Raw genomic sequence first — 10,477 nt, 5'->3', positions numbered from 1 at the left:
CAACAAGCCCAGACGATTTTTGAGGCGAATTTTAAGAAGCAATTCTCCTACGTCAAAGCTTGGAAAGTGCTTCGTGAATGCCAAAGATTCATGTTGCAAGCCGGGGATGTCCACTCCGCAAAAAAGTCGAAGGGCTCCGATGGTTGAACCTAAGGCTTCCTACGCGAGGGCTACGGCTCCTCACAGAATCAAGAAACCGAATCTGCCAGCACACAAATTTCAACCTCTTTGTCCGATTCGTAAGGGAGAGAATGGAACACTCATGGTTCCACATGATCTACAAGTGCTTCAAGCAACAAAGTTTCAATTTGCGCTGATTGGTCGTTTGATGCTGAACAAAGGAGAGAAACCTTGCACGACGCGTGATTAAAAGCAGAGCTTCAATCCCTATGGTCTATTAAATCCCCATGGCATTTCATGCCGATGGGTAAAGGCTATTATACGTTGAAATTTCTTTCTCAAGAGGATAAAGTAATTGCTAAGGCTCATTTACATTGGGAACTCCCGACAGGTACTCTTCGCTTGCGGGATTGGATACGTTATTTTAATCCTTACAAGGAGTTGTCTTCATTAGCTCAAGTGTGGGTCAGAATATACTAGTGTGTAACCCGTCGAATTTCGACGGGTATCATTTGGTGTTATAATTATATAAAAAAAGCGTAGAAATTATTTTTTAATATATTTATAAATTATGGAGATTATCCACTAAAAAATTGTTAATATAGCATAGGTCTACGTTACACATCAAACTAAAATAAAAAAATAAATTAAAGAGAACTCTCATCCCAAACATGACTTAGCGAAACGTATATTAAAAAAAATTATTTGTCACCCACTACTATTTGCCACCCATACCCGTGACCCGTGGATGCCCGCCACCCGTCGAGTATCCACCACCCGCTACCCGTCGGATATCCGCCGAGGCTTGAGAGTTGAGAGGTAGGGGCTCTGTTGCTTCTTAGCATTGACATCCTGCAATCAACCACCCAACAAATGCAATAAACCACCCAACAAATAAATAACCATGAAATTGTAGCAAATTTTGGAGAAAATTTTAATTTCTTATACACTACTATTTGCCACCCATACCCACGACCCGTGGATACCCGCCATCCGTCGGGTATCCGCCAACCCGCTACCCGTCGGATATCCGCCAAGACTTGAGAGGTAGGGACGCTGCGGAAATTAGTTTAGAAGATCTATACATCAACAAAATAAAAAATAATTAATCCTTTGTACTATTAAAATAAATAAATAAAATAATCCTTTATTCTATCCTTTTAATTGCACTGTCAAAATTAATCACAATCATATGATTAATTCTTCTCAATAAATCCACGACTTTGTATCATTGTTTTGGATTTTGTATAAAACTTACGGTATCAAAATTAATTACAATTATATGGTCAACTTTTAACCATATTAAGAGAAAGATGACATAGATTATTATGCTTCATGATTATCACGAATTAAATAAAATGAATGACCCACTTGATTCTAAAAAATTAATCGCAATAAGTAATTGAACAACCAAATGATAATGAATTAATATAAATATGTTCAAGAAACATTGAAGTAGGATAGAAATAAATGACACATTAACTATAACTTTAATTAGCCATTAAATATCCACACACACAAACACGAAAAATAAATAAATTAAAGGAAATCTGATTACCTCGATCGGCAAATTAATGGGTGAAATATTGCCCTATAATAAGGAGACAAAATTAAGTTCGAATATATTCAAAAATCTATTACACTTTGAATGAGAGTTTATGATAGATGATTTTATGGCTAAAAAGTTTCCAATATTAAGTTTTGTACCTAAAAAAATGGTAGATTTTTGTTTGATACATCAATATCTTTTTTAATATTGTAGCCGACTAAAATTCTGCATTGGAAAATATCGACTCTTTTGATTCCATAAATTTTAGGAAAGAATTCAACCTGTACGCATGGAGTGGATATATACATATATTGCATTCTATATATGTGTATATAATTACTATCATATCTCGGAAAAAAAAAATGATCATAGAGGCATACATTTCTCAAACCCATAGCCGCCAGCCACCGCAGTAGCTCAAGAACATTCCGAGTGTCACGAGCTTCTTCACTGTCCAGAACAACAACCATGTACTTAACTTTACTGATGTCAAGATCTTTATACTGCTTCAGGAAACCACTGGAGATAAGGTAGCTCTCAAGTGAGTTCATCAAATCCACGGCAAAGTACCGTGCGCTCACAATCAGATGCATGATAAGCCAGAGTAAGTAAAGGCCAAGGCCAAGGCTACCACTCTGCAATATGTTCAGACAAAATATCATCTGAAGTTTTGAGAATATTTAGCCAGGAACAATATCAAATGTAGATACTAAAGGCTAAAAGTGCAAAGCAAGAGTTTCCCAGCATCACATGATGGTTGTCTGCTCATTTCCACAACCTAACACCCACTCTACCCCACACCACCCCACCCACACACACGCACACGACACAAAAGGGTAACGAAGATAAGCAAAAGGTGCCCTGCCCTCCAATGAACTTCGTTTACGATTTTTGTCTATCATAGTCAAACATACAGAAAATTAGTATTTAAACATCGAACATGTGAATTATATCAGTTGAAGTTCACATTTGATGAGCCCATGTTTGTGCTCGTTTTTCATGTCTGTTTTAGGTCTAGATAGAGTCTTTTTCCTTTGTTTTGCTAGAGTCAGTCGCCTGGGAGGGCGTAGTTCCAGGGCAGGCTCATTCTTTGGGCAGAACGTGCTTTTAAGGCATAATGCTGCTGCATTCCGCAAAAAAGGCATGAGTTTGAAGCAGAGGAGTTCGGGACACTCAAAAGCTTGTTTTGAAGACCAAAAGTCTGAGAAGCAGGATGTTGGGCAAACCGACCCTTTTCCCCATAAGTACCGCGCGGGATCCAGTTGCATCAGAAGAAGGTTCTGGGCATAATGCGACTTCGGTTCGGGGAAGAAGTGTGAGCACAAATACAAAACCGATTGGAGCTTGGAGCAGCAGGTTACAAAAGCTTAGATAAAGTTTGGAGTTGTTCAAGGCAAAACCGACCCTTTACCCATAAGTACCATTCGGGACCCAGTTGCACCAGAAGATGATCGTGGGCAGAAGGTACAGACGGGGCAGAGAAGAAGAGTGCAGAAGATGTAGATAAGGAAAGAAATCCAAAAACCTTATCCCTTGAGGTTTGAATAAGGAAAGAATTAGCCTCCAGATCATGATGCAATCTCTGGCAGAAGGAGCCCTAATTCCAGCCCACTCTTTTTGGGCCCAGCCTGCGTAGCCCTAACTTATGCCTATAAATATCACATAGCTGTGAACCATTCAGAGTGTAGAGCAGAGAGGGGAGGACGAATTTTGAGAGACCACTGCTGTAGTTTTACTTTCCATAGTTAGGTATGAGTAGTCGCCCCTTATGGGCATAGTAGTTTAGTTTTCTGTTCATGTTTTCTGCGGCACTTTTGGCCGTAAGTACCCTTTGCCTTAAGTAAATTTCTATTTCAGTTTTTACTTTATGTTTTCCTTTATGTCTTTTGCCTTTGTTATTTATTTTATGTCTGGTTAGTTTTATATTCTGATTTGGGCAAGATGATCTAAGCATGAACATTTAACTTGAGAGGTCTAATTTGGGCATAACAACTGTATGAGCATATTCCCGATACACTAGGTTTGATTCCAATAAGGTTGTAACAACTTGGTTAATTAATTGATCACTAGTTAACTAGGGTGTTTTGGCCACAAGTAAACTTTGGGCAAAAGGTGAAACACCATCGACCTCCAAAATAGTACAACGAGTGTTGGAGCCGTGACTGCGGTGAAATATCTGCGTAAGAGTCAAGTGGGTCTACCTAAATCTTAAAGCATTCTGGGCAAAGCACAATTAGCGATAGGCCATCGCAGAGAGCGTGGATGTTGCCGGGGTAGTTGATTTTCATTAGCTGAACCTTCTAGGGATCATAAACTGAAAGGATAGATTGGGCAAGGGGTTTTTGCGTGCGTGACGAGTGACAATAGGGGCGCAACAATTCTTATGCCTATAACCACTAGTATGCGAATATAGTAATTTATCTTTGCACCAATAATCGAGTGCCTAGTTCATGTTTAGTGATTCGAACCCAAGTCAGGATTGTTTTGTTATTTGATTCATTTACCTTTGTTATTTCAGTTTTAGTTGAAAATCCTGTTCTGCCCATAAGCACGTTGTGGTCAGAACCCGTCAGAATACAAACCCTTTTTAGTGACACCCTTGCAGGAGGAGTTACTGCTCAGTTCCATGTGGATTCGACTATGGACTTACCACTAGCTAGTCTAGTTGTGGGCTGTTGCCGGGGAACTGAGTGCGCTAGTAATTTCTTTTGCGAAGCTATGAACAAGATATTTTATTTGCACGAAGCTCAAACGACAGCTTCGTCAAATTGGCGCCGTTTCCGGGGAACTGAGTGCGCTAGTAATTTCTTTTGCGAAATTTTGTGTGAGTTTTGCCTTAACGTTTGTGTATGCGTTGTACTAGGAGTGCATGTCACAAGGAGCTATTATTGTTTGATCCCGAGATTGAAAGGACCGCACACCGAAATAATGGAGAACGACGTCGGGCAGAGCAAGAGACACAGCTAAACAGGAACCAAGAGGGAGATATGGTCGGAGAAGGCAATCCAGCTGATAAGACCCTTCGGGATATGACGTTCCCAAACAATCTGAACCTCCGACCTACGGGCATAGTGTTGCCCAATATCACTGGGAATTGGGAGTTGAAGCACACCCTGATCCAGATATTGCCCAAATACAGTGATATGCCCGTAGAGGACCCTATGCGGCACTTGCAAGATTTCGAGATGGCTTGTGGAACTATCCGCACCGTATCTCCTGCCCTTACTGAGTACATCTGACTCCTTACTTTTTTGTTCTCTCTTCAAGAGGGAGCGAGGGAGTGGTTGTACGTTTTGCCCGAAAATAGCATTACGACCTGGCAGCAGTTGCAGCGGATTTTTTACAAAAGGTACTTCCCAGTTAGCCGGATCCAGAGCCTAAGGACCAGAATAAGCAACATCAAGATGGGGAATGGAGAGATCTTATATGACTACTGGGGAAGATTCACACAAATGCTAGCCAAATGCCCACAACATCAAATACCAGCCCACGATCTTGTTCGATACTTTGTAGGAGGACTTCGAAGGCAAGAAAGGCAATGGCTGCATGCTGCATGTGGAGGATCCATTTTGAACAAATCGACAGCAGAGGCATTCAAACTTATAGCTAATATGGCGGAGGAGTCAAGGGATGAAGAAGGCACAATAGAGAGAATGCCACCACCAGAACCATCGTCTGCCCAAGACGATAAGATTGACAAGCTGTGCAGTGCCTTGGAGAAGTTCATGAGCAACCAGATTCCTTTGATCAAGAAGCCGGTGAAAGCATGCCAACTTTGTATGGCATACACCCATGCAACGGATGAATGCCCTCAACTCTTTGAGGATGAAGAAGAAGTAAATGCTTTGGGACAACTGGGAAGCAACAATGGAGGATATGGCCAGAAGCCTTTTGAGCCCTACAGACAGCAGTACCCACAACAGCCTTCACAGGCAAGAGGGCCTTCCTTGGCAGAACTTGTGCACACGATGGCACAAGAAAACATGAAGGCACAGCAAGAGCTTGAGAAATTCAAGATGGAAAAGAAGCAGGGTAAGCTTCCTGCCCAGGTGGAGGTTAAGGAGGTGAATGCTGTGATGCTGATGAGTGGGGAAGATATCTTGCCCCAGAAAGCACTTCTCGACCAAATGGATGTTATGATCCAAGAAAGCCTGACAGAGGACTATGCCCAAGACGAGGATATGGAGGAAGCTGCTGGAATGATGGATACCCTAAAGGAGGAAGAGGGATACACAGAAGCCCTTAATATTTCCACCATCGGACCAGAGGACAAGTTGGTGTCGTCACCCGAGAGAGCACCCAAGCTCGGATTGAAGAATTTGCCCAAGCACCTAAAGTACATCTATCTGGGCGAGAATGAGACTATGCCCTTGAGCGTCAGTTCGAAGTTAAGCCCAACAGAGGAGGAGCAAGTCCGAGAGATTTTGAGCACATATGAGGAGACAATCGGTTGGACCCTAGCGGACATCAAGGGCATAAGCCAGACTGTGTGCATGCATCATATTCTCATGGAGGAGGATGACGTTCCAGTTCGTGACCCACAACGAAAGCTCAATCCAACCGTGAAAGATGTGGTAATGAAGAGACCCTTGAAACCTCCTCTTGAGCATAACCCTCCTATGGTTTTGTTTTTATTTTATTTTGTTTTGAGTCTGTTTCGTCTCTACCTTCTTTCTTGTTTCTGTTTTGTCTTGTTTGGCCATGGTCAAGGGAGGGGTAACCCTTTGCCCTCACCTTTGTTTTGCCCAAAGCAAAACACATGGTGAGGGCATCCAAAGCTTTGGCCGATCCTTTCTATTTTTGTTTTTATTTTCGCAGTGTCTGTTCTTCGACCTCCTCTACTCATCCACTTTGCCCAAAGCAAAGTGTGTGTGTGTGGGAAGGGTCACCCTTTTTTATTTTCGTTTGTTGTTGGTATTCCTCCTTCTAACACCCTTTGCCTAAGGCAAAGTGTGTGAGTGGGGAGGAATACCTGTTTTTTATGTGTTTTGTTTGTGTTTCAGCATGGTTCTCCTGAAGGATGTGCACATCAAGGGCAAGAGAGTTAGATTCACCACCCCTAAAGAGGTTACGCCCACAACAATCTTTCAGCCATCTGCCCCAGCAAGTAAGAACAAGGAAAAGTCAGAGAACCCTGCCCCTTTGAGAGCAAGTAATGACGCCCGTATAGGCATAACAGAAGTCATGATGATGGAGACCAGAAAAGCACTCTTTGCCTACTTTGCAAGCACTGGATTCAGGTGCCCACCTGAACTCTGTTCTGGGCATAACCCTCCCTAGGTCTTAGTTTCTTTTTTAGTTTTCGTTTTGAGTCTGTTTTTTGACCCCCTCTACACACCCACTTTGTCCAAGGCAAAGTGTGTGTGTGGGGTGGGCCGAGCGTTATTTCTTTGTCCTGTGGTTAGCCTTTTGATTTGAAATCAAATAAGCATGATTATATTATGAGTTTGTTGTGCAAGTAGTCTGAGATTTGAATTTCAATGCATGCCGTAAGTAGTTGAGAAAGATGGATAGGGTTGTGAGCATACCGTGTGAGGTTTTGAGCTTTGATATATGTTGTCTTATGCCCATAACAGCTTTTTCTTTCTTGTGTGAAAATTGACATCTTGACTAGGGTAATGTTAGAACTTGCCTTGATTCTTAGTCGAACCTTGTGTACATCGTCTAGGTGTGTATATACATATAGGGAAGGGCTACCGTAAACACTTCTTAAAATAAAAATAACAACGTTTTTCAATATACAAATTTTATGTAGAACATGTATGAATTCATCCAACAGGGTTACGAATTGTGAAAAATAAATTTTTGCTACCTTTGGGATTCGAACTCAGAACCACGAATTCATCCAACAGGGTTACGAATCAACCGTAAATCTTGATGATCTAAAGGCTGAAAATTGTTTATATTTTATATTTTAAGAAGTGTTTTTATTTTAGCCCTCTCCTATTGATGATGCATGAAATAAACCCTTAACTAATAAGCAATAGACGAGGCAGGATTTACGTGGTTCGGTCATTAAGACCTACATCCACGGGTGATCTTCGAGTGTTTTTACTATACTTTGAAAGTGTTTACATATTACAAGTATGTTGCTCGAATGAATTGATCCTCTCTAATGCTAAACCTTCTATTTATAGATAACTAATTGGGCCTAGCCCTAAAGCCCGTGAAGCCCAACTTGGTGGTGAAGCTGGCTCTCGGCAGAGGCGGGCAGCTCTGCGCTCTGGCAGACCAGCTCTAGTTCTAGCAAGGTGGTAGCTCTGCACTATGGTAAGTCAGCTCTGGTTCTAGCAGGGCGATAGCTCTGCGCTCTGGTAAGTCAGCTCTGGTTCTAGCAGGGCAGTAGCTCTGCTCTCTGGTAAGTCAGCTCTGGTTCTAGGAGGGCGGTAGCTCTGCGCTCTGGTAAGTCAGCTCTGGTTCTAGCAGGGCGGTAGCTCTGCGCTATGGCAAGGCCAGCTCTGCGCTATGGCAAGGCCAGCTCTGGCTCTGCGGGTTGGCTCTGGTGGAGCGGGCTCTGATAAGGTTGTCTCTGGTGAGGCGGGCTCTGGCAGAGTTGTCTCTGGTATTGCTAAGCACAGCGCTGATGAGTATTACAGTCCTCATCAGCTACTCCCCCTAGTCTGGTTGAACTGTGTCATTTTTATGTTCAACCAATGTTGCGTCGTGTAGAGTCAGCGCTGTGATGTTCTCCCAAGTCAACTAAGCATATATAATTCCCTGCAACTTATTATATAAAAATTGTCAATCTTTACAAAACAATGGTGATAAAGTATTTCAGCGCTGCAAATGAACTAAGATAAAAGATATAGTAGTTTTTCCTTTTGATTCTTTGAATATCATTAATGATGACAAACTTAAGGCTTAAATATCCATAGAGCGGCTGAGTTGCCACTTAAGACTCATCCCCTATCTAACTTTCGCGGCTTACGACATTTCTGCGCGGAGCGTAGACATGGAGGTTTGCGCTACCATGAAGGCCTAAGTTTTGCAATTAATGCCTGCGAAGCCACAAAAGGCTAGATTTAGCAATTAATGCCTGCGAAGCCACAAGGGCTAGATTTTGCAATTAATGCTTGCGAAGCCACAAGGGCTAGATTTTGCAATTAATGCCTGCGAAGCTACAAGGGCTAGATTTTGCAATTAATGCCTGCGAAGCCATAAGGGCTAGATTTTGCAATTAATGTCTTAGTTTTGATAACTTAGACGATCTGCGCCGCAGATGACTTAGGTAATCTGTGGTAGCTTAGACGAGACAATCGCACTGTCTGCGATGAAATAGTCGCACTGACTGTGCTGAGATAGCCGCACTGGCTGCGCTGATATAATCGCACTGGTTGCGCTCAGATAATCGCACTTATTGTGTTGAGATAATCGCATTGACAGTGCAGAGACAGTTTATGCAATCTGCGTTGCAGATGACTTAGACGAAGATGACTGCATAGGCTGAGATGACTGAGATAGTTACGCTGATAATTTAAGCACTGATTGTACTGAGATAACTGAGATAGTTCCACCAGCCAAGATAACTGAAATAACTGAGACAGCTGCGCAGGCTGAGATAACTGAAATAATTGAGATAGCTGTGCAGGCTGAGATAACCTACCCTGACTGCGCTGAGAAAGCTTAGATAAATTCCGAAGCTTATAGTTTCAGATCATGGCTAAGTTACCATTTAAGGTTTTAATATCTGCTACGCGGCTGAGTTGCCGTTAAGGCTCAAATATCCTGCTAAGTTCTTCGAGAAAATACATATGGTATGGTATATACTCCACTCCCCCCCTTAGTAACATGTGCATGATTCAACTAAACATGTTATGTGTATACTTGTGCTTGGTGTCCTTACTTGTGATGATGCTATTGACAGCGGTGTTATGACTATGGTCACAAAGTATGTTGTTCAAATTATGTTTCAAGCCCTAGCACATATGCAGAAGGTATGCAGCTTCATGTACTTAGTCAATTTATATTTCAAGTCTAGGCACATATGCAGAAGTTGTGCAACTTCCAAGACATAATTATTATTGCATAAATCCTAGCATAGATAATATACGTCATTCTTATGCCCAAAAGCTAATGTGTAACATTTTCCAAATTCCAATCATGCTTCGATGAAATAACTAAGATCATGTAACGACAAGTTTTCATTCTGCGAAGTACTTGAGTCACCACTTGTTAGTGGATTAGCTTTTCGTGTTATGGTGATTACCATATTTGTTCAAGTGTTTTCCCGAAATATGTTTATCCTGTGCTGTAAGAATCCTCAAGTACCAATGTTAGTAAAACATGAGAGCCCCTCTTAACAGGGCTATAAACCAATTATTGAGAATCAAATTAGAAGACAAGTTATCTGGTCTGTCTTGTTGTAGCAAAATGTCACATGCAGAGCTGAAAATATTCGCCCAGAGCATCCCGATCAGAGCTGAAAATACCCTTTCAGAGCAGCCCGATCAGAGCTGAAAAATACCCGTTCAGAGCATTCCGATCAGAGCTCAAAAATATCCGTCCAGAGCAGCCCGATCAGAGCTGAAAAATACCCTTTCAGAGCAGCCCGGTCAGAGCTGAAAAATACTCGTTCAGAGCATTCCGATCAGAGATGAAAAATATTCGTCCAGAGCATCCCAGTCAGAGCTGAAAAATATCCGTTCAGAGCAGCCCGGTCAGAGCTGAAAAATATCCGTCCAGAGCATCCTGGTCAAAGCTGGAAATATTCATCCAGAGCAGTCTGGTCAGAGCTGGAAATTTGATCTGGACCAGCCCGGTCAGAGCTGGAAATTTTGATCTGGAACAGCCCGGTCAGAGCTGGAAAAT

At 42.1% G+C, this 10,477-nt stretch overlaps 1 long non-coding RNA gene across 1 annotated transcript; it reads right to left on the bottom strand.

Moving 5' to 3' along the window:
* Positions 1 to 661: 661 nt before the first annotated feature.
* Positions 662 to 1,276, bottom strand: LOC130996112 (uncharacterized). Its single transcript, XR_009092392.1, has 2 exons — positions 1,069 to 1,276; positions 662 to 972 (listed from the first exon to the last, which is right to left on the bottom strand). It is a non-coding gene; the product is annotated as an uncharacterized LOC130996112 (long non-coding RNA).
* Between the last annotated feature and the right edge of the window lie 9,201 nt (positions 1,277 to 10,477).

The sequence above is a fragment of the Salvia miltiorrhiza genome, chromosome 7 (genome assembly GCF_028751815.1).
Source record: "Salvia miltiorrhiza cultivar Shanhuang (shh) chromosome 7, IMPLAD_Smil_shh, whole genome shotgun sequence".
Taxonomy (NCBI): Eukaryota; Viridiplantae; Streptophyta; class Magnoliopsida; order Lamiales; family Lamiaceae; genus Salvia; species Salvia miltiorrhiza.
Note: the sequence above shows the minus strand (reverse complement) of the source record. Positions and strands in the feature narration are given on the sequence as shown.